The following is a 17,145-nucleotide window of genomic DNA, read 5'->3' on the forward strand; positions in this document are numbered from 1 at the left end:
AGGGTCCTGGTGCCTCACACTGTGGCTGCTGGCATTGAGTAGGTGCTCTGTAAAAAGGAAAAAAAAAATCATAATTTAATATTAAATACTGAAAAAAATTTCCTCGGAGGATCCAACAGTCCTAATTTATTCCTTTCACGGGGTGCATCAGCGCTTTTGCACAAACCCCATGGATTCCTCCTTAAATAAAAATGTGTGGCCATGCAGAACCAAGGTGCCACCCCCCTTCAAGCCACCACCTTGCTCTGGCATGTTACGTTTAGTGGCTTTGCAGTGCCTTTCTCTTGGCCGAAGAAGCTGTTGTCAAAATTGATCTCCACTCTCAAAAGCACAGAATTTATTTGTCAGCTTCATGCAGAATTCTGTTTTATATGGAGATTTTGTGTTCATGCAGAAAAGCATTATGGGATTCTAAAGGGTTTCCTGGAAGTAAAATCAGAAGGGATCTATTGGAAATGGGGGCGACAGGGAAACTTAAACAGAATTGAATGAATAAGAGAACTCGAAGTTGAATGCTGCCTCCTTTTGCCTAAATCACCATCAGCGGATTGATACAGGTGTGTGTGTCTGTGTGTCTCTGTGTGTGTGTTTCTTGAGCAACAGTGTAGCCTCTCCTTCTTTGTGGACCAGATGCAGAGGACAGAGAGCAGTAACCACATCACCACGAGGTGGAAACTCTTCTCGCAAAACAGCTCTCTCCTTCATCTCCAAAGCAGGCGTGACCCCTCGGCAGGGGCGGCTGGTGGCCCACAGGTCCGCGGTCGCCACTTTTTAATCAGGGCCGGGGGCCTCTTGGAGAGCCTAGGAGCTCAAGTCCCTCCTCAGTGCGCCTTCCCCGAACACAGCTCACCCTTGCTAATAAATTCCGAGGGCTGACATTGCCTGAGCTGGCTGGTCTTTGCCCTCAATTTCATTGAGATGGGCCATTGAAAACTCATTACAAGCTGTTTAGACTCTGACTTTGACTTTTGCTCGGCAGCGAGCAAAATTAACAGCTCTTAGAGGTAGCAAAAAAAAAAAAAGGCACTCAGCCAAATAGAAAAAAATAAAAAATGAAAGAATCGAAATGATGAGAAAAGATTTTTAATATTGTCTCCATTAGTCATGCAAACAAGTGCACACGCGAGGCGCGTGTGTGCTTGTGTGTGGCTCTCATTTGCAGCCTGGTGTGGATTGCAGTTCTCCCACTGGAGACAAATTCATACCCAGGCCTTCCCCCACAGCTCAACTTTTTTTTTTTTTTTTTTACATGTCAAGCAATGAGGCTTTGAGTGTAGCAGAATTGCTTCATAAATTTAACTATCACTTTCAAATTTCTGTTTTTTTCTAATTTAGTGCTTGGTAGTTTTTTATGTGATAATTTTAAAATGCTGTTTATAGCAAAAGTTACCTTGATAGTACAGGTGTGCATAGAAAATTCACAGCCATCAATAAAAAATGGAGGGGGGGAAAAAAACACCCTGTTTATACCTTAGGCGTTTTGTGATTCTAAGGATGTTACCGCAGCGGTACTACAGGTTTTAAAAGCAACCCAATTAATCTAAATTTCTTCAAAAGTCACAGCTCCTAAAAGATTTAAATATTGCTCCCTATACCTAGGGATGGTTTCCATCTGCATTTGGGAAGCTCGTGAAGAGTGTCTCTTTCTCTTGATACTGGCAGCACATTTTGAAACTGAAAAGGTATGTGTGTATATGGTCATATAAATAAAGTTAAGAGGATTGCTGTCGAAATATCGAGATGTGAGACACAGACTGCAAAGCGTTTGAGATGGAGAAAGGAGTCTTCATCCAGAAAGGAAAAATGTATTGGAGGTAGTACGTAATGCTCCTTAGAAAGCATCACTACGAACAAAGCTAGTGGAGGTGATGGAATTCCAGTTGAGCTATTTCAAATCCTGAATGATGATTCTGTGAAAGCGCTGCACTCAATATGCCAGCACGTTTGGAAAACTCAGCAGTGGCCACAGGACTGGAAAAGGTCAGTTTTCATTCCAATCCCAAAGAAAGGCAATGCCAAAGAATGCTCAAACTACCGCACAGTTGCACTCATCTCACACGCTAGTAACGTAATGCTCAAAATTCTCCAAGCCAGGCTTCAGCAATACGTGAACTGTGAACTTCCAGATGTTCAAGCTGGTTTTAGAAAAGGCAGAGGAACCAGAGATCAAATTGCCAACATCTGCTGGATCATGAAAAAGCAAGAGAGTTCCAGAAAAACATCTATTTCTGCTTTATTGACTATGCCAAAGCCTTTGACTGTATGGATTACAATAAACTGTGAAAAATTCTGAAAGAGATGGGAATACCAGACCACCTGACCTGCCTCTTGAAAAATCTGTATGCAGGTCAGGAAGCAACAGTTAGAACTGGACATGGAACAACAGACTGGTTCCGGATAGGAAAAGGAGTACCTCAAGGCTGTACACTGTCACCCTGCTTATTTAACTTCTATGCAGAGTACATGATGAGAAACGCTGGGCTGGAAGAAGCACAAGAAGAATCAAGATTGCCAGGAGAAATCTCAGTAACCTCAGATATGCAGATGACACCACCCTTATGGCAGAAAGTGAAGAGGAGTTAAAAAACCTCTTGATGAGAGTGAAAGAGGAGAGTGAAAAAGTTGGCTTAAAGCTCAACATTCAGAAAATGAAGATCATGGCATCTGGTCCCATCACTTCATGGGAAATAAATGGGAAAACAGTGTAAGTAGTGTAAGACTTTATTTTGGGGGGCTCCAAAATCACTGCAGGTGGTGACTGCAGCCATGAAATTAAAAAACGCTTACTCCTTGGAAGGAAGGTTATGACCAACTTAGATAGCATATTGAAAAGTAGAGATATTACTTTGCCAACAAAGTTTCATCTAGTCAAGGCTATGGTTTTTCCTGTGGTCACGTATGGATGTGAGAGTTGGACTGTGAAGAAAGCTGAGCATTGAAGAATTGATGCTTTTGAACTGTGGTGTTGGAGAAGACTCTTGAGAGTCCCTTGGACTGCAAGGAGATCCAACCAGTCCATTCTAAAGGAGATCAGTCCTGGGTGTCCATTGGAAGGACTGATGCTGAAGCTGAAACTCCAAAACTTTGGCCACCTCATGTGAAGAGTTGACTCATCAGAAAAGACCCTGATGGTGAGGGATTGGGAGCAGGAGGAGAAGGGGACAACAGAGGATGAGATGGCTGGATGGCATCACCAACTCGATGGACTTGAGTTTGAATTCTGGGAGTTGGTGATAGACAGGGAGACCTGGCGTGCTGTGATTCACGGGGTCGCGAAGAGTCAAACGTGACTGAGCAACTGAACTGAACTGAAGTGCTGCTTAATTCACCAGCATTTCTGGCTGGTGGACCACAAGATGACGCAGACGGGCCACCTCAAGTGTGTGCAGAAAGTTCGACATTGAAGTCCAGGTTATTCACCATGAAGACACAAACAACCTCTCATTTTGGTGAAATGTGTGAGTGTCCAGTAGAAGTCACCATCACGATTTGACAACCCTCTTTAACTGTGGATTTCCAGTTTTCTTTCAATCTCTCCCAAAACTGTCAGGGGCTATTTCAGGACCTGTGAATCCAGAAATAATAGGATGCTCTCCTGCCTCGTTGGATCCCTTCTCTAGCATTCCAGCAACATGCGTCTCGTCTTTCGCACGTTGTGCTGTCTTGAAGCCCCCAAGGGCTAGAAGTGGAAGATTCACTGAAACCAAGAGGTTTTTCAGAGCCCAACTAATAAATTAGTCCAAAGCCATTTGAACCTCTGGATAGATCTTTGCAGTCATAGCAACAAACTTACAATCCTGTAAATCTAAGCTTTGCAATGTGTCCATTAGGCATCTTGTCTTTTCTTTTTTCAAATGTTCCATTTAATTCCTGGGTATATAATAAGACTTCCAGATCTTTATCCTTTTCCTCCCAGACTTTCTTTCATGGGAACTCAGCATCTCACCATCAGAAGTCTTTGCTGAGGGAATTTATCCATTTGCCTATCTGTAGAGTTTCGTTAAAGTTTGACCATGTTCCAGTAATTATTATATAACAAGCCACACCAAAATGCCGCAGTTTAAAGTGACAGCATTTATATTGTTCGGGAGTCTGTGGTTCCGGCAGGTTTGGGGTCGCAAAGAGTCGGACACCACTGACGCGACTTAGCATGGGAGGAATACCTTGGTCCAGTTGGCATCAGCTGGGCACCGTGAAAGCTGGGATCTGGGACCCTCTGATTCCCCCATGAATCCCAGGGCACGGGTGTTCCTGACTGTTGACTGTAACACCCACACATGGTTCTGTGTAGCCTGTGCTTCCTTACAATATGGCATCAGGGTTCTGAGAGTCAGGATCCCAAGAGAGAGCCCAGCTGCCTGTGTTACCTTTTATTCCCTAGCCACAGAAGTCACGTAGGTTGGTTTATCTGCATTTCTGTTTGTCCAGGAAGTCACCAAAGCCTTGCTAGGTTTCTAGGAAGAAGAAATAGATTCCACCTCTTGCCTGGGCAGTTGGGGCAGGGATCTTGGAAGACAGGGTGGAAATAATGCTGCAGCCACTTTAGAAAAAGGCAGCCCGCCACGGATCATAGGCAAAAGGTTAATATCCTGAAGCAGTGTACTGGCCAGAGTACCATCTGGGAGTCAGAAAACTTGGTTTTGAATCCTGCCCCGCCCCTGTGTCTCTCACTGCACAAATGGGCCTCAGTGTGCTCATCTGTAGAGTGGGAGTCAGTAGTGCTGCCTCCATGCCTTCGTGCTAAAGATTGTGCAAATAAAATACACGTGCGAGTGTCCGCCGAGTGCGTGGTGTAAACTGGATGCTCAGTAAATCTTGGGTGAGTCAGTTTATTGGATCAGCGTCTGCGCATTATAGCCATTGTTTAGGTTTATTGTGTCCTCATCAGGGTCACCGAGTACATCCTTGCTGTTTTCATGAACTTTCCCCCGAGTCGCAACCTGCCGCTGGCCGGCGAAGGTCAGAGAGGAAACAGATTAACAGCATCTCATACGACAATGTCAGGATAGTTAAAAGTGTTTACAAAGCTCGATGACACCCCATGAATTTAAAGCAAGAAGCCTGGAGCAGAGGTAAAACTATCCCTGTTCTTCTAAGCTTGAGCAGGGACCTTGATGCTTCCTGATTGTTTTAAGGTCCATTAATCGTTGAATCATGAGGCCATGTAAAAGAAATGACAGCTTCAGCATCCAGGGCTCAGGTTTATCTTACGTGTTTCTGTTTCTACACTGTAATTAGTAACAGGAGCAAAAGCCCGATTCCGTGCCACAGGGTAGGGCAACTCAGTTTTACCTCGAAGTGTTTTTTTATGACTCCTGGTAAGACATATTTCCTTAGGTTGCAGAATACCAGCTTTTAACATAACAGCCTTTAGCAGATTTTCTGAAAGAGAGCTTCCTCTCATACAATCAAGATCTCTGCAAGCAAGTCCCAAATGAACTTTATAACTGCAGTAGCCACGAGCCACCTATAGTTATTTAAATGAATTAGATGATATAAAGAATTTAAAAGTCACTCCAGCAGTTGCACTGGCCACTTTTCAAGCGCTCAGTGTGGTGACCATCCTGGGCAGTACGGATATAAGATAGAACATTTTCATCTGGGGCTTCCCTGGGGGCTCGGGGTAAAGAACCCGCCTGCAATGCAGGAGAGCTGGGTTCAGTCCCTGTGTTGGAAAGATCCCCCGGAGAAGGGAATGGCTACCCCACTGCAGTATTCTGGCCTGGAGAATCCCATGGATAGGGGAAACTGGTAGACTACAGCCCATGGGGTCACAGAGAGACAACTGAGCACCTTAGTGCACAAACACACTCACACACACACGTATCTCTGCAGAAAGGTTCAGCGGACAGCACTGCTCTAAAAGTCCTTTCTCCATTGTTTTTCTTCCTATATTCATTCTAGAATTAAAATCAGTCAACTCAAAAGCTCCATCTTCTCCCAGAGTCCTACATGTCATCAAAAGGTACCGCCTTCTCCCATTTGGAGAACTTTCTAGAGCCTGGGCCCAACCAGCTTGGACTCCCTACAGCAATTGCCCCACAGTTGGTTTTTTTTTTTAGCACCCATGGAATTCAGCCTCGGGATCATCCCCTCTGCTTGCCTCTCTACATCTCTTTCTTCTTAGACGCTCGTGAAGACCCCAAACCTGTGGTCCTCCTTGAGAGCAGTGATCCATCTCCCTGGACTGTGGATGCCCTTGGCATCCAGGAATTTCTCTAAGGCTGCTTCAAATCCATAAGTGTCACCAGTGCTGTATTCTGTGGGGAGTCGGATCTTGCACGTGGGTGCAAATAGTTTTCAGATGCGGGGGGAAGCTGTTGTGATGTGGAAAGTGGAAACCTGTTTCCAAGCATTATTGAATTGATAAGCAGCATTTGATCATTACATACTTTAGTCACTGGTTACTAAAGGCATAGGTGTCTGTGAATGCTTGATGTCCTGAAAGGTGTTCTCCTGCTGGAAGGGTCGGCGTCCAGCAGGGGAAGGAGGGTGACGTCGATCCGTGGATGTGGGAAGCAGATGTCCTCACCCGTGCATCCTTGATTTAAATATGAGCTTCCAACTGGCTAGGAAGCCACCGCCTCTCATTTCTGGCCTGGAACCGTGTATCCCATGTCATCTTCCCAGCAGACCTAAGTAAAGTGAAAGTGAAGTCGCTCAGTCGTGTCCGACTCTTTGTGACCCCATGGACTGTAGCCCACCAGGCTCCTCCGTCCATGGGATTTTCCAGGCAAGAGTACTGGAGTGGGTTGCCATTTCCTTCTCCAGGAGATCTTCCTGACCCAGGGAAAATCTCAGTGGTCACTAATAATTTCTCTTGGAGAAGGAAATGGCAACCTACTCCAGTATTCTTGCCTAGAGAATTCCATGGACAGAGGAGCCTGGTGGGCTATAGTCCATGGGGTCACAAAGAGTTGGACACGACTGAGTGATTAACACAGTAATTTCCCTACTTAAAAGATGAGTGCACTGAGGCTCAGAGGGTCTCATTTTCCCTGTGCCCGTGTGTGTGGTCCTGACCACCTGCCTACACTTTTCTTCTCTGTCCACCCGTCAACCTCCCCCATAGGCCACTCAGTTGGAACACACACGGTATAGTTGTGTGGCGTGGTGGAGCCGTCTCAATTCCGTTAGGCTGTTAGCCAATGCCACCATTAGGGGGAAATGTCACGCATCTGATCTAAATGTACTTAGGAGGACTCTCAGGACCCAGTGAATTATTATGGGGAGTTTTATGGCCCCACGGGTCACAGGCTTCGTACTAGCTATAGCTAATGAGCTCCGGACGCCATGGAGCACTTCAGATACGTGGTGTTCCTTACATGGGAGGAGCCTTTCCCCCATTCCTATCTCAGAGGCTGTCTCAAGGCAGAGGAGAAAATGCATACATGGTTCTCCTGGACAGTGTGCTTTAGACCACGATGCATCCTTTCCGTGAGATGGAAGTCTCAGCAGAATGTTTTTACAAATCAGGAGTTGCTGGGGCAGGGGATGGGGATAGAAACCAAAGCAACGCCAGCAAGGATCTAAACAAATCCACATGATATTCTAGGAAGGGGAAAAAAATCATCTTTTGAATGAAAATGTCTTTATTGTTGTTGATACGATTAGCTTCCCTGGCAGGTCCGAAGGAGGTGAAGTGCAGTCTTGATTCTCAGGCTGTGCATCCAGGTGCCCCACAGAGAGTCCCCATGACCTCCCGGGCCGTCATCCCGAGGGGCGTCCGCCGAGTGCAGTAGCTCCGTCACACGTGGATGTCAGTTTGCCCGCTCCCCCGGATCAGCAGCCTACACTCAGTCCCCTCAAGGCGTGTTCTCCCTCCGGGTCCCGTGGTATCCTGTTCATCCAGCGAACATCACAGCACCAGGACCAGAGAAGCATTAAAACACGGACCTTCCCGAGCAGCGGTCCCCAGCCTTACTGACACCAAGGACTGGTTTCATGGAAGACAGTTTTTCCCTGGACTGGGAATGGGGAGTGATTTCGTGTGCAATTTATTTCTATTATTATTATATCAGCTCCACCTCCGGTCATCAGGCATTAGATCCTGGAGGTTGGGGACCACTGTTCTAGAGGGAAAGAGTTTGCTTTGCTACTAGGTAATCCCTCTGCCCTTATGCAAATTTCCAGAAGATTTAAGCAACGAGTTGAGTGTTAGGAAGGGGGATTCTCACACAGCTTTATTAGGCAGTTGTCTGATACTTCCATTCAAAGCTTCGGGTTTCCACCACCTCGAGTTTTCAAAACCATGCTGAAAGGCAAGAACCTCCTGTGAGAAAGCACCTTTATTCCCATCCAGTTTGTGGTGTCCACCTCGATCTGTTAAATAGCAGCCCACCTGACACACAGAGGGCTTCCCTGGCAGCTCAGCTGGTAAAGAATCCGCCTGCAGTGTGGGAGACCTGGGTTCGATCCCTGGGCTGGGAAGATCCCCTGGAGAAGGGAAAGGCTACCGACTCCAGTACTCTGGCCACCATACAGTCCAGGGGGTCGCAAAGAGTCGGACACCACTGAGCAACTTTCACTTCACTAAGACACAGACGGGTCTGCCCCCATCACGCTCTCGCTGCATATAGCTAGCTAGCACATTTGTGTGCACACGGATGTTTTCCCTGAGACTGGCAACCGCTGGCAGCTCATAACAAGCCATCGACTTGTCGGCATAGAAGACACCCCCGCAACGTATTAGGGGAACCGCTGTATCACCCGGAGCTCCTGGAGGCACACGTGTTGGCAAAACGCATTCGTAGCCCACCTCTGCGGTGGCTGCCATGTTCCGCATCAGTGGGGACTTTTACCTTCAGCGGTTCCTCCCGAGTGACTTGCCTGCTCAACAGCACATTCGGTTCTAATTGTTCAGCCTGCCTAATCCTGACTGAAGCCGGCCGTAATATCAAGTGTGGAGGAAGGTGGGGACGGCCGTAAACTAGATTTGCTCTCCTCCAAAGGAATAACTAGATTAAGACTTTCTTTTCGGAGATAAGTCATCTTATGCAGGAAGGAAGAAAAAAAGAGAAAACAAAACTCCATAGAAAAAGACAAATGGCAGCCCAAGATTCAAAAAGGCAAGCACTCCGTCATTTTGTCATAAAGCCAGAGGAGACACTGATGCTGGCTGCCTAGACTTTGCATTCGCGCACGCAGGCAAATCACAGGCAGCGCTTCTGATGCCTGGAGCTCATTCGGTGAACCGGGGACACGTGGAGGGGCCCCCGTGGTTTTCAGTAATTGTAGTGTATTTCAGAGGTTTGTGTGGACAGGGAAAAGCAAGCGGTGTGCTGCTGTGAAGATCTGGCTCTTCTGAACTACAGAAGATTGCGTGGGAACAGTCAGTTAATAAAAAGTTTGAAGGGACTTTGGTAATCCACAGATTCCCACTAACTTGGGAAAATTAGCGCTCTGTGACGCCGTGAGTTGGAACATACCTACGTGCACACATATGCACGTGTACATTCATGCAAAGCATTTATCTCTTACTCTTTACGTGTTTTCCTCTTAATGTATTTATTTCTGGCTGTCTGGGTCTGTGCTGCTGCGCCTGGCTTTCTCTAGCTGAGGGGCGCGGGCTTCTCGTTGAGAGCACAGTCTCTGGGTGCACAGGCTTCAGGAGTCGTGGCACGTGGGCCCTAGGGGCAGCACAGACTCAACAGCTGTGGTGCACTTGCTAGTTGGCCCAGGGCCGTGGGATCCCCACGGACCAGGGATCAAACCCACGTTCCCTGCAGTGGCAGGTGGATTCCCAGCCACTGGACCGAGGGAAGCTCCCAAGGTGCGTGTGTTTCAAGAACTCTGCCATTGCTGATCAATTCATGGCCGTCCACCCTCTCTGTGATTCTCCTTGGGTCGGAATTCCCACTTTGGGGGGTTATATTTCCTGGTGCGTTCATGTGGCTAGAATGCCGTTTAGAAGCCACTGTGTGTAGGTTCCCTGACTCTGCTACTTTTTCTTCCCTTCTTTCCTTCCTTCCTTCCCTTGCTTCCTCCCTCCCTTCCTCCCCTCCTCCTTTCTTTATGTCTGTATCCTCTGAACTTTTATGATGTGGTGGAGTCAAGCCGAGTGGGTTTGAATCTTGACTCTGCTTCCTAAGTGTCCTCTTGGTGGCTTAGCTCAGGGTTCTGTAACAAAGCACCATAGACTGGTGGCTTCAACAACAGCCACGAACTTCCCACAGTTCTGGAGGCTGGAAGTCCAAGCCCAGCGTGCAGGCAGATTCACTTCCTGGCAAGGGCTCTCTTTGTGGCTTGCAGACGGCCGCCTTCGCTCTGTGTCATTGTGTGATGGTGAGAGAGAGCTCTGGTCTCTGTGTCTCTTCCAGAAGGATGCTAATCCCACTGTGAGGGCTCCGCCTTTATGACCGCCTCTAAACCTCATCACTTCCCTGAGGCCCCACCTCTGAATACCATCCCATTGTGGGGTTAGGACTTCAGTATATGAATTTGGGGAGGACACAAACATCAGTCTGAAAAGAATCAGTCAGGTGACATAAACTTTTATGTGGCCTCCTCTGACTCGTAAGGATAAGACTTACTTTGTTTTGAGTAATGCATAGGCCTTTTAAAGCATAGTGATTTAAAGAAGTCTGTGAAGAATTTATGCAGTAGTGACTGAACAAATAGTAGTTGTTACAACAGCATCAGAGCCATCATTTCCACTGGTAGACAGTCAGGTCCTTGTGAAGGGGACTGGTCTCATCCTCTTTGAACCCCAGGCCACCAGCCAGCGCAGGGCCCAACATGCAGTGGCATCAATGCTTGGCAACGCAGATGGAGCGGGATGTCCTGACTTGGGAACATGGCTGCCTGTCTCCCGGGGAGGGCTGTCTGGTTAGTACCTCACTGTGGAGGGGGAACGCTGCAGAGGACGTCACTGTTCAGCCGCATCTCTTGGTGCTTCTGGTTACGAGACCCTCCCGTTGACATGGATTCAGAATGACAGGTTTTATGTCTTCTTGTAATCTTGCGTTTTCTTGTGGTCTCAACTTCTTAAAACAATATGTTAAAAAAGGATAAGAAAAAGAAGTCTTATTAAAAGGCACTAATCAGTGCTAGCTAACAGGTCTCAGGATGAAACAAAACCTTCCTGTGTAGTTTATCAGTCATAAGATAGGAGAAAATACCATCATTCCATATGGTTTTTCTTAAAGGCATCTATTTTTAAAAAAAGATTTTGACTCACCATTGAATTTGTCTTTAGAAATGGAGAAAAAAAATCAAATGTACGAATATTACTGTGAATTTCAGAGAGAAACACAATTAGGGAATCTGCCCCAGTGGGCACACTGATGCTAGTCTGTTATTTCCGTTGTGTCGCAGGAAAGCACTGAGATGTTTTTGCCATTGGTTTGTGTTTTTGTTTTGGTTTGGTTACAGTTTGTGTACATATCTTTTGCTCTCTATAATCGGTTTTTTGAAAGAAATGTCCAGCTACTCACATCTACCTCTAATATCGCCTCTGACTTTTGCTATTTTGCCGTAATAGATTCATCTTCCCCACAAGTATTTCAGGTCCTGAATACTTTTCATGGAGTTTCTTCTCCTCTTCTTTCCCCTTCTGTTTCTCCCCCCGCAAGCTGTACAAATGCAGCCCTTTTAAGGGCGCTCAGACTTTCAAGTCTGAGAATCAGCTTCTGTGCGTCTCCTCATGCCGCTCAGCTGTTTGATTAATAACATTTTTATAAGGTGGTGACCGGAATGGAGTGTGACGCTCGAGGCGAGTTTCGCCGGAGTCCAGGACGATCCGTTCTCATTTCTGGGGACACTCACTCTGTCCCGGTTAAAAGAGACGTGACTGAGCCCACGCAGCCGTGTGCGCCCGGCTGTACTGCGTGTGTGAGTGGGATTGGGGCGGGGCGGGGGGGGATACTTGTGCAAATGCGGGCATCTGTCGTGCTCCCAAGGTCTCATCAACAACCGCAGAAGCCTCCTCGGAGATCAATCACATCCCCTCGGCGGGTGCTGTCTAAAACTTGTTGCGCGCTCTGTGTCGCCGTTAATTCCATTTGTCATATGTCAGGCCGGGATGAGTGAGGCTCACTCGGACCCGGCGCGTTGTACATTTTTCCTTCCTTCCTTAGTCACCACCTTTGCTAATTTCAGGCGGTCAGCACATTTGGCAGGTTTGCAGCCGCTCGCCTGAGCAAGCCATTAATCTCGATTAGGAGAGGTAGCGGCTCCCCCCTCCCCTCCCGGAGACGGCCCTGCCCCCTCCAGTCTGCGTCTTGTCGCGTCTCCCTGGCTTTAAACACCCCCTACCCCACCACACCCGGCGGAGGTTTTCTTTGTCTTCCGGGTTGAAGATCTGCCCTGAAGAGCACAGCCCTGGTACACAGGCTTCAGCTGTCTGTGCCCTGCAAAGTGCCATCAGAGAAATCAAGAACTCGGCTGGACCCTCCCCAGCAGCCAGGGCCAGTCACCCCGAAGCCATCCTGGCCATTTTTCCCGGAGAGCTTCGGCAACGACAGGCCTCTCCTTTATGTGTCTTTCAGGCAGTCATTTTTCTCCTTTCTGGAGTTGGGTTTCCCCTATCTCTCTTCTTTCTTTTTTTAATCCTCCTGTGGAGATCTCTCTCTTTTCCTAAAAAATCTTCAATCATTTTCCACTTGAACTTGAAGGAGCTGTGTTCGAAAAATTGGTATGTATTTTTCCCCTGTACTTCAGATCTCCTGTGTCCCACCATAAAATGGCAAGATGTGGTGACTTTTCTTGGAAAAAAAAATTTTTTTTTTTTTAATTAAGCCTCTACTCCAGAATGCTGGATTCTCAAAGTATGCACCAAGCAGAAGGGGTGGCAGCCATGGTTTGGATAAAAAAGCACCTGTGCTCTTTGCTAACACGCGTGGTCCGGAGGTGCACCCTCCACGGGCTGTGCTCTGTTCTATGGAATCATGCACCACAAACCTGGAGGAAACCATAGAAAACATCTTAGTTAGGGTTTCCAAATCAGATATTTTGGGGGAAAATTTTCTGCTTTGATGTAACACCTAATGTAGCTGGTTAGTATATAAGGCGTCACAGCCAAGGTCCCCTGGTTGAAGCTGGGGAGATGTGGGCAGTGAGCTTGGACTTGACCTCTCGTTTGTCCTGGCAGTTAGGCCCTTGAGGCCCCCAAAGGCCCCCCAGTGTGTGGTTTCTGCCCTGATGGTCTCCATCCCCTTCAGGTCCCCCAGCCCTGCCCCGGTGTCCCGGGAGGCTGACCTCAGTGGCCTGTGCTTGGCTGACCTCAGTGGCCTGTGCTGCCCTCATCCTCAGGCCAGATCTCGAGATGCTGTGCACCAGCAGGAATGCAGACAAAGCAAGGTGCAGCCGTTGGGTCCCCAGTCTCACTCCCTGCAGGGCATGTGGGGGCCACCGGCCCCCAGTTTCAGCTGGCAGGGCTAGGGAGCTCTTCCTACTGTTACTAAACCCAGGATGCTGCTCAAAACCTCACTGGTTCCTGTGACCTGACACCTACCTTTGCAAAGAGCGCTTTTATCAAGCGCTCCTCAGATGACCACTTGGAGTGTGCCTCTGTGCCCCTGAAGGACCCCGACCCATAGAGATGGTCTGAGATCTCAAATCAGGGCCCTTTCCTTGCCTATGCATCAGCTTCCATCCGAAACACCCATCTCTGGGGGCGGGAGAGGAGCCGAGAGAAGACTTCCGCTGAGCTCTGGCCCCATCTTTTCCCCCGGGCTTGCATCCTCCCCGTCCTTCCTGTTTTGTTTTGTTTTTTTTTTTTTTTAAAGAAATCTGGAAAAGGAGCTAAAGAGCTCCATGTGCGACTGTGGCTCCGAGGCCAAGGGCAGTTGCCGGTCGCCCTCACTGCCTGTGTTAAATGACCCTTGTCTGCTGCGTGCCCGCCTGCAAGTCCGCGCACACGTCTGGCTCTGTCAGGGCCCGAGCGTCACCTTGAGGATGACTTTGAAGGTCCTTTCAGGGTCCAGAGGCCCCCGCCCCGGCCCACACCCTGGCCCCGCTCTCTCCCAGATGTTCCCAGGTCCCCTGGGTGACCTCTCGCGTCGTTCCCGGGATGTTACTCCATCATCCTTGACCCATACGGATCGGGGTCTCAGCTGGAACCAGGCAGAAACATCCACGCATCTGTTCTGCCTCTCCCGTGTGGAGTCCCCCAGGCTTTAGTGGAAATACTCCCCGAGCTAAAGGCAGAAGCCAGCATTTGTTGCTGTAATGAAATCTTGAACTTGACCCCTTCTGATAAAAACCTTGGATATAGAGTTGATGTAAAACAGGGGACACTGGCTGGGTCCAAGAGGCAGAAGAAAGAGTCACCCTGTTCTTTTCCAACTCCGAGACCCCTAAGAAATAAAGCTATACCAAGGCTCACGCCGTCTCTCCTGAGACCCCGCGGCCTCCACGTGTAAGTTCATTGGTAGTCCTGGTGTGTGCTTCAGTTATTTGTGCTTTTAATAGATACTGCAAGTGTGTTTAATGTGAAAATAGAAATGGAGGGCTCTTAAAAGAGCTTACTCAAAATCCTGCCAATTACTAAAGTCTACCAGACAAGAAGGAGCCACTTTTTTTTTTTTTTTTTTAATAGAAGGGAAAAAAAAAATGTTTCTACAAAAGCCTGGCCCTTTGTCTTTAAAAATATTCATCTCTTGGGTACTGAATTATAATAGTAAATACAGATGTAGCTATGTCCCGTTAAAAGCACAGCCAAAATGTAGTACAGATGTCCAGGGCACTGGTATGTCACTTTAAATTGTAAAGTGTCACCTAAAAACATCGAGTTGCCGGGGAGAAATGGGTATCGGCTCTGAGTCTGCAGCTCGCTGTTTTTTGGGTTCCCAAGAAGGTAACATTTGAGGCAACAGTGACCCAGTGCCAACGTGCCCATCTGCGTCAATCTGTTTTAACTTCCAAAATTTTTCATTCCCTGGTTACAAACATTTGAGGATAAGTAATAGCCAAGATGCCATTGCAAGTCCTGAAATAGGTTATTGTCAAACAGAACTGGCTAGTAAACAGCCTGGACCCAAGACATTGGTCTAAACCAGTTCTGAGCTAGCTTGGGGGTCTGACCCAACTTCTCTGATGCCAGCATGAGTAACTTGGGGAAAATGGCAAAGGTCAAATCGTTCAGAGTCCTCTGCAGCCCCTAGTGGAGCTAAAGGGGCTGTTTATACCTTTTTCCCATTGCTGGTTTTTCTTAAACATTAGCTCTGTTTCTTTTCTTTCTTCCTTCTTTTTCAATTCTGATTTGCAAAGAAGAGGGAAGCTTAGCCAAACTGCAATTTCAAAGTATTGCCTCTTAAGCCCAGGCCAAGTGTGGAGACTTGATAGAATTCTGATTAATGCATCTTATTACATTAATTTTCAGAGGAACCCACAGGCATTTCTCCTCCTCCAAGCGCGGCCTGGCCTGCCAGAAGCATTTGTCCACTTAAAGAGCTAGTATCTTCAGCTCCCAACGACCATAAAACTGAAAACCTATCGGAAGAGTTGGCTTCTTTCGATGCGCATTCGGCCCAGTGCAAAATAGATACAGAACTTGGCTGAACTTTGCTTCAAATTTGCCAATCAAAACTCACAAGCCCACGCCAAGTTGGCTACGAAACCTCGTGTTCGGAGCCAGCGCTAATTATGTCAACAAAGAAGCTCAAGTGCAGCCCCGTTAAGTCCCGCACTCCGTGGGCGTCAGGGCGGCGGCGCCAGTGTGCAGGCACGCAGGCCCTGCTCAGACGGGCTCCATCCTCTCCCAGCTTCCTCCTGCAACCCCCAGGAACACCTCAGGCCCCAGGCACCCCTCTCATCATTGACAGTCTTCCTTAGAAATGAGAGACCATCTCATTGGGTGTTCCCGGAAGCCGACTCAGAGGGGAGATTTCCCGTGCAGGAGTTTTCTTAGGGTCAACACCTGTAGGTAGGACAAAGCTGGCAGAGAGGCTGAGCTGGGATGCAGCCAGCAGAGGGTCCCAGCCGACCTCGCGGGGGCCTGTGGAGCCGGAAGGGCCCGTCGGTGTGTCAGCACCACCGCTCGGGCCAGTGTGAACAGGCCTTCATGACCCCGCCTGCCTGGACTCACCATCTCACGGACCGTCCCGGGAAGGCTGTGGCCTTGCCTGAGGAAGGACGTGCCCCTCTGCATTCGGGTGCACCTGGAGGGCTGGACACCTGGAGGTCACAGGCCTCCCCGGACACAATGCTAGTCAGGCCTCCCTTCCAGCCTGGACACGTCCCGGCTCCTCCCCTCCCTCACCATCGCCGCCCCCAGCACGTGAACCCTCCCCCGTGAGTCAGGCTTGTCATGAGCTGTGCCGTAGCCCTGTTGACCCAAGCCTTGACGTATGGTAGAAAGCCCTGGAACCAGGCAGACCTGGGTTTCAGTGTTATCTGCTGTTATTGCTAGCTTTCCAATGTGGGTAGTGAGGTGTCAGAGGTCAAACCAGTCAACCCTAAAGGAAATCAACCCTGAATATTCATTGGAAGGACTGATGCTGAAGCTCCAATACTTTGGCCATCTGATGTGAAGACCCAAATCACTAGAAAAGACCCTGATGCTGGGAAAGATTGAAGGCAGGAGGAGAAGGGGGCAAACAGAGGATAAGATGGCTGCATGGCATCCCCGACTCAGTGGGCACGAACTCGAGCAAACTCTGGGAGGTAGTGGAGGACCGAGAAACCTGACATGCTGCAGTCCATGAGGTAGCGAAGAATTGAACACGACTTAGCAGCTGAACAGCAACAACAAAAGGTGTCAATGTGGCGGAAACAAAATAATGCAAGTCAGGCCTTTTTCTTGTGGTTTATCTTGTCTTGTAGCCTGCATCGTTCCTGTGACCATCCTGAGCACCTGCAGCAGACCTGGCACCCTGGCGGGCTCTCTGGGTGCAGAGAACCCGTCCCTGCTGGCGGGAAGCATCGGGGAAGCCGCTTAGGCCTAAGTGCCGACACTGAACAGTACAGTGATGATCACCTATCATTTTAATGTCAGAAATCCAAGTGTGCAGTGCGGGATCGTCCTGGCCCACCTGCTACCCGAAGCTCTGGACGTGTTCTCCTCTGCCTGCCCTTGACCAGTGGGAGTAGCCCGTCTGTGTACAGGAGACAACGATGGAATCTCAGAAGACCCGAGGGTGTTGTCTGGGGACACCGTGATACTCCTCGATCACTTCAGCATCCTTTAAAAAAAGCTCGAACAAG

The 17,145-nt window shown here is 48.5% G+C and overlaps 1 protein-coding gene and 1 long non-coding RNA gene across 2 annotated transcripts in view; one reads left to right on the plus strand and one right to left on the minus strand.

Annotated features, from left to right (window-relative positions):
• The window catches only part of WWOX (WW domain containing oxidoreductase), a 919,972-nt gene that overhangs the window by 564,271 nt on the left and 338,556 nt on the right, over window positions 1-17,145 (plus strand). The gene's annotated exons all lie outside the window — the stretch shown is intronic.
• LOC108637955 lies at window positions 10,573-16,215 on the minus strand. The gene is made up of 2 exons (XR_001919425.1): window positions 16,028-16,215; window positions 10,573-12,900 (listed from the first exon to the last, which is right to left on the minus strand). It is a non-coding gene; the product is annotated as an uncharacterized LOC108637955 (long non-coding RNA).

This window comes from Capra hircus, chromosome 18, assembly GCF_001704415.2.
Source record: "Capra hircus breed San Clemente chromosome 18, ASM170441v1, whole genome shotgun sequence".
In the NCBI taxonomy this organism is placed as follows: Eukaryota; Metazoa; Chordata; class Mammalia; order Artiodactyla; family Bovidae; genus Capra; species Capra hircus.